A 21,776-nucleotide genomic window follows, 5' to 3' on the forward strand; every position below is an offset into this window, starting at 1 on the left:
CTCAATCACTATATAGAGCAGGGACTATATAGTGGACTTCAGACAGGAGATCACTATTTTTCACATGCAATTGGTCATGTAATTCCACGTCCCTGAATGGTGCTTGCGCCATCTTTATTATTAGTCACTGCTACAACAAATCTCCTGATGCTCTGGGAGGAGAGCTCTTGAAAAGCATTCTGGGATATATCTGCTTGTCTAGCGACCATCAATGATCACAAATTTTCATAGTGCATATCCACTACTTTTTCATGCACTAGACCTTTGGACACTAATCTAAAATAGAAAAATCACTACAGTTCCCTTTATAGTGATTAGGGCAGAGGTTCGGACACAGCCAAGCTATACAGGTGCTTTCCCAGACTAATACGATGTATACACAGTGCATCAGTCTGGCTGGCCAGGCTAACATTACAGAGTCTTTAACAGGTATTTATTTAAAGAACAAACAAGGAAGATGGCAACAACTATTGAACAGTCCTCGTTTGACTCAGCTTTGGAATCACTTTTGGAAGGATTAGACTTGGGGTTTTCATTGAAATGTGAGCAGGAAGAGGCTCTACGCTCATTCCTTTTTAAGAAGGACGTATTCGCTGTGTTACTGACAGGCTGTTTGTTTACACTTGCCCACCAGCTTTCTGTTACGCTTACAACGTCAGAGTCAGTTGCACTCATTGGTCAGAGCGTTGGCCAATAGGCACAGACATGTTTTGAAAAACAATTGTTCTCATCAACAATCTTCCGATGTCTCATTCATCGGGACCAGACTAAATTACACATTTAATCTCACATTTATTCTGGTTTATCAGGCTACTCTGGCAGGCCATTTTGATATTTATTAGTTTCTCTGAATAGGTTTTCTCTGAAATACATTTTTGTTCCTTGTCAAAATGACTACTTCAAACAAAAGGATATTCTTCACATTTAGAATAAACATTCTGAATGTGTAGAAATTAATATCAGATCTCCATATTCCTATTGTAACTGGTCAGCATTTTTATAATTTATACTATGAAGAAATGTATTTCAGATATAATAAATCCATATTCAAACCAAAAACAAATAGATCTCATATCCTTTCAACTGAGTTGTAAAATCTTCTCCCTATGAATATTTAATTCTCTGAAAAAGTGCCGATCATTCTTTAATAAGATCCTCATCAAAAGGGGATGCAATGTTTGTTTTTAAAACCTAATGTCTATAACAGAACTGGAGAAGGATTTTTTTTTTTATATATATAATTTGCACAAAAACTAAGACCAAAATCTCCTAACTAAATCAGGAAATAAAACGTGATTGGCTTTAAGGAGAGCAGAGACATGAGACACTCAGAGTTCACTGAGCACATCCTTCTCCTGACCAGGTTAGCTCTAGGGAGAATGTTACTACGGCAACATATCTCTTAGACTTTTTGTGAAAAGGAAAAATCTGAGTTTTCCTGGTTTTAGGTTTAGAAAATTTAGGGTTTTCAATAAACCTGCTCTTTGAAAAAGACCCCTGGGGAGCTAACTACTGCATGTGGGCCTCCGGAGAATTTTGCTCAGGCTGCATACTGTATGTTCTTAGTAAGATCGGGCTCACAGTAGTCTTGTTTGGGGGAATGACACTTCATTTGACAAATGGTTTTATGAAAACGTCAACATGCAAAACTTGTTATACTGTAGTATGTCAGTCCGAAAATAATGCAGTTTGACCAAATATTCATGAGTCACTGACAAGTTCACAGATCTTGTAACACCAGAAAGTCCTGGATTGTATGTCTGTGCAAATTCTCTGTCATCCACGTCACAACAAAAAAATGGTTTAAATTGGAGGCAACTCAGTTTTTGATGAGGTTTTCAGATGTCTTGGTAAGTTCTTTTGACTCGCACTGGAGCTGTAGTTGGTCCTATGTTGTTTTTGAGAGGCATGGAGCTCCATCCTCCTAAGCACATTCCTGGGTTGTTGGAGTCGGCTGTTTTTTTGAGTTTTATGTTGGAACATTTGAATCAGATTGAGATTTCTTGCTGTAGATGCTTGGAAGCTGAAACAATTTTCCTGTTCAGGGATGACTTTCTTCACTCCAAATGTTCAGATTTTGGACAAAGAGAACAAATGGTTTGACTCATTTAATTCAAATGGCCAAACACAAAACCCATCCAAAATAAACGACTCTGATAACCCAGGAGAATAATGGGTGACTCACTGATTTTCTTCTGACTTGGAATGTGCTTAGGAGGCTGAACCTCCTTGGTTAAATACATGAGCGTTCCAACCTTAGACTGCTCTTTGGTGTTTCAACAGAACTGACCAAAACTTCTGGACAGGTGTCAAAATGTCTTTCAAAATCTGAGCGAATGTCCAGTCTCCTCTGATTGGAGCCTGTTTTGAGGTGTCCTGGGTGTAGCTCATTATGAGTTTAATTAAACTGGAATATTTATTGTTGAAAGGAAAGATAACAACCAACTCATCACTTGTTTTCTTTATTATTAATCAGATTAGTTTTTAAATCCATGTGTTCAAACTTGCGTGCATAACTCTGTTTGCAGGTACAGTAAATATATATCAGAGATAACATTACATAACATAATAACATTCAACACATTTTGTTGTAGCAAAACCCAAAAACATATTTCTTTGCAAGCAGGGTTTTTTGCAGGGCTGTAAGCGGTTCATATCAAAGGGTCAGCAGAGGGTTCACATGACAATGTGATAGCATTGTAGCAGCACGAAAGCAAACCCAAAGTGTGCTGCAACTATAGCTATAGTCAGACATGCTTGTGGCTTTCTGTTCTTCCCCAAACGCAGACCTTTATTCCCAATCACCAACAATGAATGACATCTTTGGCCTGCATGGTTCTAATGGAATAAATCTGGCTTAACAGAAGTGACTAATTTAGAGCTTATGAAGCACCAACACCCTGAAGTGTCCCTGAAGGTAAACAGACATAACTAAAGAGAAGAAAACATTTACATACACAATACTGTTATCATGAGTTTTTAAATAGCAGAACATCTTTATTTACTAGAATTTATGCTTATAACAAACGTATTGATGTACAAAGAGTTTCACAGAAGCCTTTTTTAGCCCATCCTCCCAAACCCACCTCTACCTGCCTTCTGTCCTCCCAGCTCTTGACAGTGCGGTTTGATTGACATGCAAAACCAAGACCGGATCAGGAGGGTAATAAGTCTCCTGACATTTGCTCTATGACTTCACATCCTGCTTCTTTTTCTGGAATTTCCTGAACTGCGACTGGATGGCTACTGCAGCTCTCTGCGTCTCTGGGTCCTGCATGTCAATGTCAAAGTCCTCGGGGACGTTGTTCTTCTTTTCATCTGGAGTAGAGAGAGAGGGAAAGTGTAAAAACATAAACTTAGGCAAACCTTTTATTTGAATCTGTCTGAATTTAAGCATCTTTGAAAAGAAAACATGAACTGGATGCACTGGTATTAACTTTTTCAGATTTGTTACCTTATGGGGATGATTTGGAATGAATATGCTACATTTTGGGGACTTGTACGTACTTTTGTGTGGGGGTGTGGATGTGTGCGTGTGAGTGTGTGTGTGTGTGTGGGTGGGGGGGGTCTGTTGTGACAGCACCTTCATGTATTGATTCTTCTTTCTTCAGAGGATTGAATGGTGGGTGTGAGGAGCCACAGACATGCCCCCCCAGAGCCCATAGCAGACTTCCACAGATATCTTTGAAACTTTAAAAGGTTCCCTATTACAAGAGTAAAGCTTCAATCCAAGGGATATTATATATAACACAGTAGCTAAGTTTACATTGGAAAAATTAATCAAATTCATCCTAAATTTTAGTTGTTTGGAAGTTCAATCCAATTCAGTTTATCTATATTACGCCAATTCACCACATATGTCATCATAAGGCACTTAACAATTCAATCAGATCATACAGTCAGATTGGTTCAAAGTTTTCTATCTAAGGAAAACCAGCTGATTGCATCAACTTATTATCAACTCACTGTCTAGTTTTAAGGAAAAATTCCAGGAGTAGAAGAAGAAGATGCCTGTTTTGCAAACAAACACATACTTTTCTGCTAATCCTCAACTTTAGCTTCTGTTTGTGCCCATTGCTCCCATTTGTTTTTCTTCAGTTCTTCAGTTGTGCATTTTGATGTGTTTTTTTCCACTATGGACCTTCATCGCATCATACTTTTGTTGGTGGTTGTTTTAGTTTAGTTAAGGGCTCAGTGGTAGCTTATGTTAACACTCCTTTGCTACATGGGTAGAGGGCAGGATGGCATGTTCATCCACACATTACATTTAGAGCCACCCCCTGCTCCAAGGAGGAACCAGTGGATGAAGGTTAATAAAGAGAAAAACATCACACTGATGTTGCCAAATGAGCAGAGGAGATGATTTTACTCCAGATATTAAATATGTACTCATTATCACTAATAGGAAAGGTGGTCTCAAAAGAAAAAAACCCCCTCTTATTCAGAATGAAATGTCTTTCCGCCCGGACCGAATCGGATTAGAATCTTCAGTGTGACATGTTTACATCACACAATTTTGATCTGATCAGGCCTCCAATCCGATTATTTGTGCCAACTTAACATTGCTTTTGAGGCTTGTCACTATCCATTTAGGAGAATCACAGTCAGATTTTTTTCAGCTTCTATTATGAAGCACATACGGGTAAAAATGCAACCGCTAGTGCGAAGATAGAGTGATAAAATTTAGCTTGACTGGAGTTTTATACTTTTTAAGCTATTGTACTATTTTCTAAGCTATCCAGTTGATCAAACTGGATTCCATTTCCTCTGGTTGGGGAGTGTTGGACAACAGCAGTGCGCTTGTGCTCTGAGTATGGTACCCGATTCAATCCCCACAGCCTTCATTCTGGGTTCCTGAGCAAAACCCCTGACCCCGCCTGCCATTGTCTGGCCCTGGTTGCACAGAATGACAGCCCATTGCTCCACCAAAGGAATGGGTTAAAAGCAGGGAGTGAAAGTTCCCATTGTGGGACAATAAAGGGATTTACATCTTTTCTGCATCCTAGAGTGTTGGCTACAATCTTAAATATGATATATATTCTAATCAGATACTCACATATGGTCACAGAAACAGGTGGCTTTAGCTTTACAGTTAAAACTGATATCTATAATCAATCAGAGCTTCTCAAACAGCAATTGCCTTTGCTTTCTCAGCTCCATGTTCAGCCCAGTGCACAAAGACATAACAAGCTTGCTAATTTCCTATCTGTTCCTGCCAAACAGACTGGGGCAGATAAAGAGCTTATAGTGATGAAAAAAAAAAAGGTTTGAAAAATGATCATAATTCAAGGCAAGCCTAATTTATTCTTTTTACAGGTATTTGTATAGTCTTTAACACAAAAAAGACAAGCCTTTATAAATCTGACCAGTGTAGTTTACTGAGTGATGCTTTAGGAGGGAAAGAGAGATGTTTTTATGAGAAACTATTCCAAAAAAGGTAACAAAACAATCCAGTGGTATTTGTTTCCAAGTTTGAAGATGTTTCGCTTCCCATCCAGGAAGCTTTTTCAATTCAAATGTCAGAAATAGCGTTGAGTGAAAGGTTTTATAGAGTAGCCCAACAAAGGATTGTTTTGGCCAAATTTAACAGGTTTAGCTTCTCCTGCAAAAACTTCACAGAAACAGTATCAAGGTTTATCATAAAACACTTTACCTCAACTTCAGTATCCATCAAGAAATTGAAGGATTTTCATACCCACAATATAAAATGAGAGTCTGTCTTCTCTATAAAAGAAATACACATACGAGGTGATCTACATCCAGCATTTTTTTATTTTGTTTTACATGCATCCCTCCTTTGCAAAGGCAGCCAAACACGAATAGCATTGCTAAGACGACAAAGATTAATACATGATGTAAAGCAAAATCTTATTCTCTGTGCTTTAAGTGCTAAACAGAGTGTATATACAGTGTTGATTGTTTACAAATATATATAATATGATCAATAAAACAGAAAATGTTCTCTACGTAAAAATGGATCTCCAGTTCATCCAGCACCAGTGCTCACTCTGTAGGGGCAAATGTTCAGTGGATTATTCATGCATCAAAGTGTTCAAACAGTGCAGGGCTCCAATCATGCTGTGGTGACCCACTGTAGCATCAGGAAAGCGTGCAATCTAGCTTTAAAAGTCATTTCTCCAAATGGACAGGTCGCCAGTCCATCGCAGGGCAACACAGAGACAAACAGGACAAACAACCGTTCACACACTCACTCACACCTAAAGAGAATTTAGAGAAGCCAATTAACCTAACAGTCATGTTTTTGGACTGTGGGAGGAAGCCGTAGTACCTGGAGAGAACCCACGCATGCTCAGGGAGAACATGCAGAATCCATGTAGAAAGACACCAGCCCAGGAATCAAACCTGGAACCTTCTTGCTGCAAGGCAGCAGTGCTACCCACTGCAACACTGAGCATTCAGTACAATGACATAATTTAATTTATTGTAGGTTATATTGTATTAATTCATATCTATGTTTAAATTGAAAATCTTTGATATTTTTAGATGCAGCCAATAAATAATATAAGCATATAAAACATGTAAATTTAGGGGAAAATGGGAATGAGGATGCTTGTTGACTAGGTTTTTAAGTCATAATATTAAAACAATAAGTACTGTAAAAACAGTAAATATACTAAGGGTCAATTTGAAATTAACTTTAATTCCAATAAATTGAGTGATAACTGAGAGAAAAAGGATGACACAACTAGGAAATGAAAATAAAAACACAGCGGCTGAAATGTTGCTGTTCCTTTTAGGTTGCTCCAAAATTGTAATTTCAATAATAAACCGCAAAAGATCAGACATTTCCTTTAGCAGATGCATCATGTTGACAGATACGTTTTTAAACACAGTTTAGTTTGTCAGTCAGTTAGAAACAACTCCTGTATCGGTTGCATGACTTTCTTAAAACTGCACAAGCACCAATACAGCGTTTTGCTCTATGGGCTCGATGCATACACCAGCGCTGGACCCATCACTATTCCATTTTATTTGATTATATACTCATATTTAGTCTCAACAGCCCCTTGCCACGTCTGGGATTAAAATATAAAATCCAAAGCAACACATTTCACACTGCTGCGAAATTCAATTATCAAATCTCTGTCTAGCACTTCTGGGATGTGTTCCTCTGGGATGAACCTGAGCTATAATGTTCTCTGTCAACTGGGAAAGAAATCCAATTCCACAGCAGTCCTTCCAGGTTTATCAACGGGCCCAGAGAGAAGAGCTGTGGTTCTCCAAGTACGTATAAGCAATGTTTTTCTTCCCTGGATTGATTTAGCTGTGAATGGGCTGCTATTGACCTGCTTACTCAATTGTGTTAGAAGAAAGTTCCCATAATGATGTTTACGGAACTTTCACACTGAGAGTCTGAGAAACTCTCAAGTCCATAGTCTGTTCTACCAAGTGCAGCAAAACAAATAAGCAAAAGGGACAGACTGCAAATAAAAGGTTTCACTGTTCAAACAGAACTAAGAAAACTAAATCTGAAAGCATTAAGTGAAGACACTAAACTAGAAATAAATCCTAAAGCAGAATTAAAGGATACAAGTAACAATAACCTCTGAGGAAATATAAAGGTAGGTGATCAGTGGAACAAGACACACAGAAAAACTCACTGAGCAGAGCGGTAGAAACCAGAGGCCGAAAACCTAAAAGCAAAGCTCAATATGTGACTAAATATAGTAACTAAAGAAGGAACAACGGGGCAGCCAATTTCATGAGGTGGTAAAGACTCTAAAGCCAAAGTTAAGGCGGGTCAGCAATCATCATGAAGTGCTGTCCTAATAACATTTGGTAGATAGTTATCGCAGGGTTCGACAGGAATCATTTATGTCCATGATGTAACGATGTCTGTCAGGATTTTGTCCAGAGTTCCTTTCCTACCCATGATAGTGTTTTAATGTTGACCTCACAAAACTTTAAATGGTACAAAAACTAAGTGTTCGGCCTCTGGCTCAGAATCCAACAAAAAGTACACAGAGAGAAATCAAAACAGGTATAAAAAAATCAATATAAGCATCCTAAGAGGAAACAAATAAAGATCTTTCTAAGTCTTTTACCTCAAAGCAAAATTAGAGACATTTGTAAAAGACAAAAAAATTCCTTGGAATGAATTTATAACACAAATATGAAAACAAGGACTTTCTATCCATTGTCATTTTTAGGCCCATTGTTTAGTTTCAGGTAAAAACCCAACAGACTTGCTAAAAAGATACCTTGGCCAGCAGGTGGTTTGATGTTTCCAGACATCGCTCCGGGAAGTTTTCTCTATAAACATAAAGAAATGAAAAAGATTTTGAACATAAAAAGACATGAAGCAAATATATGAATAGTTACAAGATTTTTTTTTTTTAATGTTCTTATTTTTTAATGTATTTCAGCTAATATAGTAATTTAGACAGGATTGAGGTTAAACCCAACACAAGGTTAACTTTTTCTTCTCATTTTAATTAGAACTATTCATCCATTATCTGTCACATTTATCCCAAGCGGGATCATGAAGGGTGATGGTGAAGATCGGCAAGAGAAGAGTCACCATTCCCTCGCAAGGCAACACAGAGACAAACAACCATTCACTCACCTAAGGAGAATGTAGAGAAGCCAATTAACCTAACAGTCATGTTTTTGGACTGTGGGAAGAAGCCAGAGTACCCAGAGAAAACCCGCACATACTCAGGGTGAACATTTAAAGCTGTTCCTGCTGCTTTAGGTGTGAACGTATCATCCTCAACTTTTTTCCTCAGGTCTTTTCTACGTGGCTGGAATTTCATTTCAGCTTTAAAGCTTATCCACTATAAAACTGTGATAAATTATGAATCCATAGAGTCCACTGTCCATCCCACTAGAGCATCAAGGGCCAGAGAAGGCAATTATTCAGCAACCAACTAATAATTTTAATAATCGGTGATGTTTTACAAAACGAAACACAACACTTTGAAGAAGTTGTTTCGCTTTGAGTGCCTCTGGTGTCACTGAGTTCCCAAATAAGTATTAAACCTTTAAAGGTGCCGTAGGAGGTCTTGGAAAAAGGATTCCAGCACCACCCCCCGAAACCACGCCTTCAAAACCCATGAAAGCCCATTATGTCGGACTTGTTCGGATGCTTCCGAGATCGAGAACAAAACAAGCCGAGACTGAGTTCTCGTGACATAAGCTAACAACAACATAATGCCACATTCACACCTAAAGCTGCAAAGGCAAAAGCAGCTAATTTACATACACAGTCAATAGTTGATGTGCAGTTGGGGGGGGGGATCTGTTGTGACAGCACCTTCATGTATTGATTCATCGTTCTTCAGAGGGTTGAATAGCGGGTGTGAGGAGCCACAGACATGTCCCACAGAAACCAGAGCAGACATCCCCAGATATCTTTGAAACTATAAAAGGTACCCTATTACAAGAGTAAAGCTTAAATTCGTTCATGTGTCAGTGTACGCACACAGGGGAGAGGGAGAAGCAGACAACCCTGATTGATGTGTCAGGAACCAATAGTCGACAACGGACCATGATTTGTGAGTGGTGGATGTTACTCATTGATTTCACACTGTAGCGGGGACTTTCTTTTTTTGTTTCACTTCCAGACCTTCTATTTCACTACTTGATACTGTACACGGCTGTGGGGAGATCTTCAAGCCACATGGTAAAAAATGCGTCAGAAAAGATCTCCTACTGCACCTTTAAAAAGGATGGCAATGTACCAACTTCAATGCTGTAAAAGCAACAGGATCCAAAATCCAAACATTTACTCCCTTCTTGTGTAACGTGATGTGATGCACTAATGATTCAAAAAGCTCATGAGTCACATTTACAAAGATGGGAAACCTTAACTAGTGTAACTTGTAAATAATGGAACAATAGTACCAGACCAAACTTTAAATTTTATGAAACAAAAATGTTTTTTAAATGTTTTTTGCACAATCTAATATCTGTCCACAGTGCACAGGCAATCAACTTGATAATTATATTCATGCATTATGGTTATTCACGCCAGTTGAGAGGTTCTGGGTACAGGTATGTAAGACCTTATCACTTAGATGAAAGGCTCTATCATTTAGTGGAGTGAGGGGCTGTGGGATGCGCCCTGTTGGACGCATAGGCTGGTTCAGGGGTCCCTGGGTCTTGGGGCTATGGGGGGTGCTCGGAGTGGGGCGCCTTGTGGATCTGACCCCGGGGTCTGTTGCCCCCATCGGGGTGTCCTACAGCAGCCGCTTGCAATGCTCTTGGGTGATTCCGTGGTGAGGGACGTGGGTTACTGGCCTGGTAACTGTGCTGTCGCCTGATGGGTCCGTGGTGGGTCTGGGGTCCGTGGGGTGTAATGCCCGGGGCGTTTTTTTTTGTACATCTCTCTTTGCAGGTGATGAAGCAGACTGAAGATGTTTTATAACTGTCTCCCTTTTATCTCCTCTTTCTTTCATCTTTTCTCCTTTTTTCTGTTTTTCCTTTCCTGCTCTACTTACATTGCATCCATATAATCTGTAATATTCCCTGCATAATTATAATAAAGCTATTTATATGCATAAATATATTAGAACACTATGGCGATAGCCGTACTGCTCCATTTGTAAAAGCAAAAACTGTTGGGCTCTTTCTTGGCATCATTCTTATTGCCACATTGCCAGACAGGATACTGTTAAAAAAAATTTTTAAAAATAAACAAATGTTTAGGAAAGATTAAGAAAGATTTTACTCACATTTTTCTGTAATGTTACTCAGCTATACTAATAGGTTCGGGTAAATTTGTGAAACCATCTATAAATAGAAGCCCATCTGAGGTGCTGCTCGCTGCTCTGAGGATTTGTTTATTTTTCTATTAACTCAAGGCGTTATGACATTTATATTAAGGGAACTATTGATTATTACAACTTCTCTAAGGCTCAGTTATAAAAATAATTACTTTTCCTTTAAGTTGTTTTTTATTAGATTCAATTTCACACATACAGAGTTTCATCAGCTCTGCCTGTGATCCGAACCATTCTTTACAATCCATGCAGGGGAGGCTAGGAAATAAAAATTCACTCTATAAAAGCTGTTTATTACACCACAGGTCTCAAAGAGAACATAAAATGATCAAAAAACCAGTGTTAGTAAGCTAAGGAGTGGATGTGGGAAAGTTATGGATATAGATGACAGGTCCACAGTTGAAAATCACTGAAATTATGTGGAGAAACCCCAAAAACATGTAATATGGATTTTAAAAGCATCACATATTTGAAAAACTTATCTCTAAGTAATGTTTAGTAAGTATTGCTATGGGTAGAGACTAGTGGTCAAATAAATAAACTACCTTGCAGATGTGTGGCTATTTTTGGTTCTTATAACAGCATGGATTCCCCAGAGAGAGACACCATGCTGCACTCAGGATCTATTAAGAATTTAACAGGGAGATTGAAAAACTAGGTCACAGGCAGCTCATCCCAGCAGCACCATTGCTCCGGAGCAGCTTCCCCTCCAGCGGACTGGGAGCAGGGGTGACAGTGAGACCAGGATGTAAAGCTTGATTAAATGAAGACCTGCAGCCCTCTGTTAATCTTTTATTCTTTATCAAAAAAACCTTTTTAAGAGTTTTGGAGCGTATAATCTATAAGGTTAGTTAAATGTGGTAAAAAAATCAAATGTTAACAGAAATCCCCTAATGCTACTAATGTACTAATGTTTCAGTTTACTCCGCTAGTTGTGAAGCAAATCACGAATGTGATACGTCACAGGTGTTCCTGCTGCTTTGATTGGCTAACAGCTCAACATGGAGGCAGGTATATCCACCAACTCAAAGAATTGTACTTAATGTCCCTTACTTTTGCCAACGCTTTCTCCTTGGGCCTTACTAGATTGACAATGTATAGAGTTCAAATTCAAGTACACATGTTGATCTGTCTTATCCCAGGTTAGATTATACCATCTAAGTATGAAAATGATGTGCCCAGGCAGCAGACATTATCCCTGCAATAATGTCTATCACTATACGTTGTGTTAATAGATTTGTCAAGTGTCCTATTAGCCATTGGCTTGTTTGCTTGTGGCTCCTTTATTGAAAACTTAAAGGTACAAAAGCTTGTAAAATGATAGTGATAATTCAATTCAGTTTGTTTCTATAGCACCAATTCACAACATGTCATCTCAAGGCATTACATAGAGACAATTCAAGATTGGTTGAAAGTTTTCTAACCAAAGGAAAACCACCTAATTACATCGACTTATTGACTCAGAGGCAAACCCTCACACCAAATTATTCAATAATTCGTCATTTCAGTTCCATAAGGAACACCTTTTATTGCACTAAGACTCTTCAAAAACATTTAAAGTAAAAAAAAAATTTTCAAAAGATTGTACTTGTACTTTTGACAGGAACGTGAAAATGGTTTCCTGGCTGAAAATGCAGCCTTCTCACAGTCTCTGAATGGAATAACAGGATATATTAAGTATACTATATAGAGCAAATTACAGCAAAACTACAGATAAAAACTTTCATGTTAATGAAATAATGGTCTCAACGTCAAACATTTCTTTTGAAGTCCACCTGAGTCTTTTTGGATTGTGATCCATAAGGAAATATTATTTTATTCTTTAGCCTTTTTTAAAATAAAAACAAACAACCCACTATAAGAAACTTTGTGCAAATGACTATTTTCTCTTTATATTACATTATAGTGGGATTTGTACTGGGAATATTAAATAAAAAGAAGCAAAAAAAGAACCTTTGTGAATTTCATAAATTTAAAAGAATTGATGCCAAATATCCTTTAATACTGATTAGGAACTGTTGTTATGAATTCAAAATCTCTTTTTAATGTACAAACAACATATTTTACCTTTTTTATATACCTTTTCCAAAGGTTTTCAAGAACACCATATTAAAATATGTATATATATTGAAACCTAAGTATTCATACATCTCAACTAATTAAAATTCAATTCAGTTTCAATTCACAACACATGTCATCTCAAGGCTCTTTACAGCTTATCAGATCATACAGTTAAAATTATTTAAAGTTTTCTATCTATGGAAAACCAGTTGATTGCATCGACTCATTGACTCCAATGCATGCTTGTAGCGACAGTGGAGAGGAAAAACTCCAGCAGAACCAGGCTCAGTGTGAGCGGCCATCTGTTTACTAGCTCTGGGGGTGACCCTGTTTAAGAAAGAGCCAAGCAGATGAGTCAGAAGATGAAAGTGGGGTAAACTCAATATCTGGCAAATGGGTAAGGGCAAAACAAGCATACATTTAGTAAAAATTATTTTAACTGTCAATGAAGATAATTTATATATAATTATATTTGGTTTAGTTTTCTGCTGACTAGCTCCTGTGCGAGTGCTTCTGTTTCAGTTATTGTATATTTTTCTGTTTTTGAAGGAACTTTGTAGGAAATAGAAATTAATATTGGGGTGATAACAGAAACAAACACTGCCAGTGAGTGCTGCAGAATATGAGCAACCAGAAAACAAACATTAGCTGATCGTGTAGGGCAGTCGATCAGCACTTTGATCGACTATGAACTAGTGAGATTCTACTCTTCATACTGGGCGGCTGCAATTTGAAATAAATGGGATAAGAATCGCGTGGGCAGGGCCCTGCCTAATTTGGGAAGACCATATTTTAGACATTGTAATAAATGTCACAAACAAAAGTTTTAAACAACCAGAAACATTTTAGCTTTTCGATCTTAAGTTAGATCTCTTAAAGCAACTCATTGAACAGAGATTTAATGGTATTTTTATAGTGTATTTTTTGACCTTTTAACAAACAACATGGTCAAAGGGCCAAATTTTGGCGCTTTTGGCTTGCCATATAAAAAAAAACGCTCTCCACACAGAAAGTGCTGATCCTGTTTGGGCCGCATATGGTATAATAAGTTATACTTTAATCTGTTTGTTAATTAATTTTCTACTAAACACTCAGTGAGTTTGATTGTGGAAAGCCCTGCAGAGCAGAAGATTACATATACTAGGACAGCAGCAAAGCTTGCTGATGATTTAGACGGATTACGGACCTAAAGCTGTAAAACTATTTTACTTTAAAGCAGATTAGCAGCCACGGTGACAATAACTCACTAAAAGATGCACACCAAACTATGTCCAAACTTGTATTAAAAAAACTGCAAACAGATATTTTAGATTAACATCAAAATATTATCATACATATTTTCCTGATTTTCAAATGCAATACTCTTTATTGATTCAGAAAAGAATGATTTGAATAGTACTAAATCAGTGAACAGTGTTTCCCACTAACTTTGTAGGTTTTTTTTTTTTTTCATTGATCAGCAACTTTCAGCACTACTCGCATTAATTGGATTAAAAGACGAAAGCTGCTCTTTGGATGATGAAACAAACCGCTTTGCCAAGTAGCCATCATGACCCTAACTCTCAGTGTAATTAAAGTAAAGGCTGTGCTAACACAGCAGGAGCTGAATTGGACTTTTTTCATATTGCTGATACAGAGCTTAATTTAATTACGTTTTAAAGTATATTTTAAAAATCTGATTGAGAATTTGATATTTAATTATCTAGACCAGGGGTAACTATTTAAAAAATCAGTGGCGTCTGAATAAAGAAAATCATCAACCAGGAGACATTTTTTGTTTATAATTTGTTACTTGAAACAGAATTTAAAACAAAAATAAAATGAGCTTTTTATGCATCCATGTTATACATTGAATAAAAAAATAAAAAGAAAAGAAAAAGTTTTTTCATTTTAAAATCTAAATAGTTTTTTAAGTAGAGAACAACAATGGTTCAGTTCGGCATATAGACAATTTCCTGATTTACATATTTTATCAAATCTGTGACCTCTGATCTAGACGATGTGGGGACCCAACACTTCTACCAGCAACAGCACAACGGAAAACCATGAAGTTCCATTTTAAAATAATAACTTAATGGGGGCTGTAATAGTGGGCAGCACTTAACTATAATGAACCTGCACTGGAATTACTGAGACATTTGAAAAAATATACCTTTTAGTTTTTATCTGCTGCATCTTCTTAAACCAGCTCTACAGCTGTTGTTTAAATTCTCTCATTGGATGCTATATTCCGTCATTTACACTAATGGAAGGTTAAGGATAACATCAGGTTGTGTAATGATAGTGTCAATTTGTTGATGAAGCATTCTTCCTTGTTACTGTCATTTAACATCAAATTTACCACCGCTAAATTAAGAAAAATATGTAATTTACACATTGACAGCCATGCAAAGGGATTCAGGCATAACAGAAACCTCATCTAGAATAAAATTATTTTACAAGAATATTTTTTGTTATTGAAGAATGGAAACATAATTGAAAAAATAGATGTAAAAACACAAGCTGTTTAATCAGATATTGTATTGGTAAAAAACTTCTAATGAAATGTAATGCCTAACAGAGGCAGCTGTATGGAAATACTGATGCTCCTATGTCCAGAGCAGAGATCTCAACTCGTAAGTAACTTTTATTATTATTATTATTATTTATTATTATTATTATTATCTGACTGCAATTTATTTAGTTCTTTTTGTGTACAGTATTTTGGTTTTGCAGGCGTTTAGTATTCTCCTTTAACAAAAGCTATCATGGTATGATTATGCTATGGGGAATGATGCAATACACTGTAAAAACGACAACTCAAAATTGTTCACCTTACTAAGATTTTTGCATTCACTGATGATAAAATTGCCAGTTGGAACTTGAACTGTGTTTTGTGAGCCAGTTGAACTCACTTTCATAAGTTTCTGATGAAAAGTTCATCTTATTCTATAAATTAAGTTGAGTTTACTTAGAAGTTGTAGTTGACACCCAGTCCGAGCGAGGTCAACTTATCTGCGCATGCTCATTTCAAATTTGTCATGGCAACCGGCTGCTACAGGGTTTCCATGGATTTTCCCAGGAGCTCCCTTCTAAAGTTTGGTTCAGCCATCTGGTCACTCTGCTGGCGGTAACTTTCCCTGAGGACTCGTCCAAGAGAAGACTAAGGCACTGGTTTCCTGTCATCTCTGGCAATATTGCGTTATTTGTAAGGTTTTAACAGGAGTTGGAAAGTAAAAAAATATATGCTGAAACCTGATTTGCTTTAAGCATAAGATTACTTGTTTACATTGTGGAATTGTAAACCTGTTTTTGTCAAAGTGGTTCAAATAAACATGCAAAATTTAACTGGTTTACTGTCTTTCTGCATGGAGTTTGCATGTTCTCCCTGAGCATGTGTGAGTTCTCTCTGGGTACTCCATCTTCCTCCCACAGTCCAAAAGGTTAGGTTGATTGGCTTCTCTAAATTGTCTTTAGGAGTTTAGGAATGGTTGTTAGTCCTGTGTGTCTGACGACCTGTCCAGGGTGTACCCTGCCCCACTTGGGACAAGTGTGTAAGAAAATGGATGGATGGTTTATTGTCAGTGGATGATTTAATGGGGGGGGGGGATTTAAACTCAAAAATGTAAGTTATTACAGGGGATGGTAATCTGGATTTAAAATAACTTTTTACAGATAATCTGAACTTAAAATAATAAGTTTTTACAGACTTGAAAGTTCCAGTAACTTGAATTAAAAAAAACTTAGTTGGCAGAACTTGAAAAACTTAGCTGACACAACTTAATAAGTGTAGTTCTACAAAACTTAAAAAATTAAGTTGATGCCTTCAACTCAAAAATTCTGTGCAGCCGGTTGCCTTGAAATTTTGAGTTGAACTAACTTTTTCGTTTTTACAGTGTAGTCTTTCAAGAATTTAGGAAAATCCAGATCAATAAATCCTAAATGTCAGCTTGTTATAGTTGGTGTCTAATCAGCTTAAAACTAGCTTTGTAATGGCAGCCCAGATGGCTTTGATCGCTACCGTCAGATCGCCTTCTTCCTGTCAATAGCCCATTACTTCTCTGTTGGGTTCAGGTCAGGGGAGTCAGGTGACCAATGGAGAACAGGAGCACCATGTCAAAACAGCTTTTGGTCCGTTAGACAGTGTGGAAAGTTTCCTTTAAAATAAAACCAGCCTCGCCATGCAGCTTTTCAGCAGAGGGAAGCTGGAAGTGCTCTAGACTTTCCTTGCTTTGACTGTGTACTTCAGTAACTCAGGGGACCAATACAGATAGCTTGTGATACAACCACAAGCTATCACTGACTATGGAGACCTCACATTGGTTTACAGGCAGTATGGATTCTGAGCATCTCCACTCTTCCGACAAACTCTAGGATATATATATATATATATATATATATATATATATATATATATATATATATATATATATATATATATATATATATATATATATATATATATATATATATATATATATATATATATATATATATATATATATTTATATATATATATATATATATATATTTTTTTTTTTTTTTTTTTTTTTTTTGCCAGTGTACGGCAGCCCCGCTTCTGTCAGTGAGCCCCAGGGCAGCTGTGGCTACAATTTAGCTTGCCACTGAGCGTGAATGGGTGAATGACTGAATGTAGTGTAAAGCACTTTGGTCAAGTCTCCTGACTTGAAAAAGTGCTATATAAGTATAATTTAACCCTTTATAGGCAATATGCCTACCTTGCATTCTCCTTACAAATGGAGTCCACCCGTCCCTCAGTGAGGTCTAGAAGCACAAGATCTATATCCAGCCATTCATCAAATATCCTGCTATATGGCTGTACATTTTATTTTGGCATTTGACCAATTAGATGAGCCCTTTCATGATATATTACCTACTGTAAATTAAGTTGAAAAAGTTAACAAGTCAAGAAAAAAGGTAAAAAGCTAATTGAACAGTTAAAATGTAAAGGTAAAAGGTGAATAAGCCTAGTTAATCATTATATTTAGGTTTATAAGCTAAAAAAATGTAAGTGCCAGTATCAGCATTAATGCCGCTAAGGTTATGTTGGACCAAAAAAACAAAACAAAAAACAACATGTTTCTTTTACTCTCAGTGTGTTTTTCATGAATTTTATCATAGAAGCTCTTTTGCTATTTTTCTTAATATATTTTCGGCCACGTTGCCATTTCTTGTTATTACATTGACATTCATTTTTACAATCAAAATATCCAGATTTGGTAATAAGTTCTTGTCCTGTATTCTAATAACACTGTTGGCTTGAAATTTTGATTTTCAAAGTATTTTACTGAGTCTTCTATAAAGGGTTAATCGCAAACTTTTAATGTTAGTGTACCTGTGTAAGAACAATATGAAAAATGAGTAGAGGCTAGTACTGGATGTTGTGCCACTTGACTACAAGCTGCTGCAGGAGGGAGCTGCTTTGTTGGAGGTGTAGATAAAATATGTATCTTCCTGCTCTCAGTCTGTGCTGATCCTAAGGGTGAGAGATTCGTGATAAGGTCTTATTGGGACCTATGCTCACAAATGCACTCTGAAAGATTTTTTTTTTTCTGGCTTTTATTTTTTCAGGCAGATATTTTGAATAATTCAGTAACTGAGGGATGTGGGTTTGGGAGGCTTCTCACCTCCCTTTATCACAAATCAGCCCGCCTCTTCCTCCTGAGCTTGTGTGCAAAGATAGTTTTTTTGCTCCTACTAAATAATACACAAGTAAAGAAGTCATCAAACTGGCTTCATCAAACTGGATTAATTTTAAAATGTCACGCTAGTCATGCTGAAATATGGTTTATTATGAAAGATGTAGCTTCGACCTACCTCCATTCTGACAAAGAGCTGTTTGAAGTTGGATTTAAAACTAAGCCTATTAATGTCAACTATTTTATTCTTAGAGATGACATGTGTTGTGAATTGGCGCTATATAAATAAACTGAATTTAATTGAATCTTTACAAGATGCGACCAAAATCCCTCCAACCAGAAGGCCAGAGGGTTTGTTCTAACTCAAACAGTCCATAAAAGCTGTTATACTGAGAAAAGAAAAACATCAAAAATATTTAATATTTAAATGACCAAAGGAAAGGAAAACAAGACCCTATACAAAGTTCACCTACCCTTCACCTGGATTTAAATACACAGTAGTTCAACAGGCAACAACCATGCGAGCAGGAGATGGGCTAGAATGGGATCTTTCACATCACATCTCTGCTCTCTCCGCTCTGCCTGAGGATGGGGACAGGCACTTGGGGTTGGTCATGGCTTTCCTGGGGTTTCTGGCTCTCCTTTGGCTCTCCGGCCTTTGATAGCCATCTTTGCCTGTTTCCCCTATGGAAAGTGGCCCCTAGACCTGGGAGGATAATGTATGTATGACGAATGTAAGAATGGGTTTGCTGCCCCGGCCACTGGGCACCTCAGCACTATGGCCTCTGGGGTTAAGCCCCTTAGGTGTTGATTCCTGGGTACTCTCTGGGTACTCTGCCCTGTTGGCCTCCCTATGTCTGCCCTCCTTCTGTCCTAGTGATCTGGGGTGCCTTTGGATATCTGGGGCTCGGGTTGTCTCTTTAGTGGTCCTGGGCCCTGTAGGGCAAGTTTGGGGCCGCCCACACCTGCTATTGAGCATATTTTTCTGCTGAAGGAGCTTTGTAACTGCTTATTTTTGTTTCTTTGATTGATTTTTTCTCTTTTTATGTGCTCTCCTCTTTCATGTCTCTATCTTTCTTATCCCTTCTTTCTTTCTCACCTCTCTTTCTGTCTCGCTGTCCATTGTATATGATTTTAATACCTAAATAATCTCGATAAAGTATCATATACAAGTACCAAGTTAAATTATCTGCCTGGAAAGCAAATCTATCAGGCTATGAAATAGCTTTGGGACATCGATTCTCAGGGCTATATTGGCAAAACAAGACACACACACACACAGACCCACACACACGCACACATAAAGATAATGACATTCTTCACATGATTAATGTAAGGAACTGAAAGCTCAGTGAGAAAACAACATCTAGAGACTGTTCTTTGGTTTGTTTGGGTGATGTACATGTTTTTTGTGGTCTATTTCATGCAAATGAGGTAATGACAAACTCTTGCTGTATTAGTCTGTGTTTGTAAGAACAGCTTGATTACTATTACATCAGCTTCCTCAAGCTCTCTTTCCTCCTTTTTGTCCTCAGGAGGAACAAACCATGAGAAGTTTCTAACAGTCATAATATGTTGCAATAAATGTTATCTTTTTTGCTGCAATTCATTTTTTCATAATTTCAAAGAAAAAGTTGCTCAGGAATACATTTTAAAAAAACTAAATGAGAAAATCTAGAACCTGTCAACTCTAATGTAATTTAATCAATAAAATTAATCAGTTTTAAGTAGAAAATACACTATATTGCCAAAAGTATTTGCTCACCTGCCTTGACTCACATATGAGCTTAAGTGACATCCCGTTCCTAATCCATAGGGTTCAATATGACGTCGGTCCACCCTTTGCAGCTAGAACAGCTTCAACTCTTCTGGGAAGGCTGTCCACAAGGTTTAGGAGTGTGTTTATGGGAATTTTTGACCATTCTTCCAGAAGCGCATTTGTGAGGTCGCACACTGATGTTGGACGAAAACTGGCTCTCAGTCTCCGCTCTAATTCATCCCAAAGGTGTTCTATCGGGTTGAGGTCAGGACTCTGTGCAGGCCAGTCAAGTTCATCCACACCAGACTCTGTCATCCATGTCTTTATGGACCTTGCTTTGTGCACTGGTGCACAGTCATGTTGGAAGAGGAAGGGGCCAGCTCCAAACTGTTCCCACAAAGTTGGGAGCATGGAATTGTCCAAAATGTCTTGGTATGCTGAAGCATTCAGAGTTCCTTTCACTGGAACTAAGGGGCCAAGCCCAGCTCCTGAAAAACAACCTCACACCATAATCCCCCCTCCACCAAACTTTACACTTGGCACAATGCAGTCAGACAAGTACCGTTCTCCTGGCAACCGCCAAACCCAGACCCGTCCATCAGATTGCCAGATGGAGAAGCGCGATTCGTCACTCCAGAGAACGCGTCTCCACTGCTCTAGAGTCCAGTGGCGGCGTGCTTTACACCACCGCATCCGACGCTTTGCATTGCACTTGGTGATGTATGGCTTGGATGCAGCTGCTCGACCATGGAAACCCATTCCATGAAGCTCTCTGCGCACTGTTCTTGAGCTAATCTGAAGGCCACATGAAGTTTGGAGGTCTGTAGTGATTGACTCTGCAGAAAGTTGGCGACCTCTTCGCACTATGCGCGTCAGCATCCGCTGACCCCGCTCCGTCAGTTTACGTGGCCTACCACTTCGTGGCTGAGTTGCTGTCGTTCCCAAACACTTCCATTTTCTTATAATACAGCTGACAGTTGACCGTGGAATATTTAGGAGCGAGGAAATTTCACGACTGGATTTGTTGCACAGGTGGCATCCTATCACAGTTCCACGCTGGAATTCACTGAGCTCCTGAGAGCGACCCATTCTTTCACAAATGTTTGTAAAAACAGTCTGCATGCCTAGGTGCTTGAATTTATACACCTGTGGCCATGGAAGTGATTGGAACACCTGATTCCAATAATTTGGATGGGTGAGCAAATACTTTTGGCAATATAGTGTATCAACAGCTGAGCCTTCAATAGCTCAGTTGTCTAGAGCAAAAGTCCAAGCAAACTTCAGAGAATGCCTAATAAAACAGAAAAGATGTCCTGATGTTTAGAGTCTGAATAGAAGCTTAGTAGCTCAATAAACGGCCCTTACCTCACTCATGGCTGCGCTGTGTCTCTGTGTGAGGTCTCCAGCTGTGTGTGATGAGCACCAACCAGCACTGTGCAGCAGTAACTTCGCTCTGTGCTTCCATCTGTGTCTGGATACTTTTATAGTCTGCAGAGCCCCCTGCAGCCCCATAGCACAGTGGCAGCAATCCAATGAGCAGAGCCTTACTGTTTAATGATCAGCTCTGCAGCC

The 21,776-nt window shown here is 38.1% G+C and overlaps 1 long non-coding RNA gene across 1 annotated transcript; it reads right to left on the reverse strand.

Moving 5' to 3' along the window:
* Nucleotides 1-2,455: 2,455 nt before the first annotated feature.
* Nucleotides 2,456-21,706, reverse strand: LOC119797546. The gene is made up of 3 exons (XR_005282602.1): nt 21,570-21,706; nt 8,223-8,274; nt 2,456-3,318 (listed from the first exon to the last, which is right to left on the reverse strand). It is a non-coding gene; the product is annotated as an uncharacterized LOC119797546 (long non-coding RNA).
* Nucleotides 21,707-21,776: the final 70 nt, after the last annotated feature.

The sequence above is a fragment of the Cyprinodon tularosa genome, unplaced genomic scaffold (assembly GCF_016077235.1).
Source record: "Cyprinodon tularosa strain WSP-4 unplaced genomic scaffold, ASM1607723v1 ctg589, whole genome shotgun sequence".
Taxonomy (NCBI): domain Eukaryota; kingdom Metazoa; phylum Chordata; class Actinopteri; order Cyprinodontiformes; family Cyprinodontidae; genus Cyprinodon; species Cyprinodon tularosa.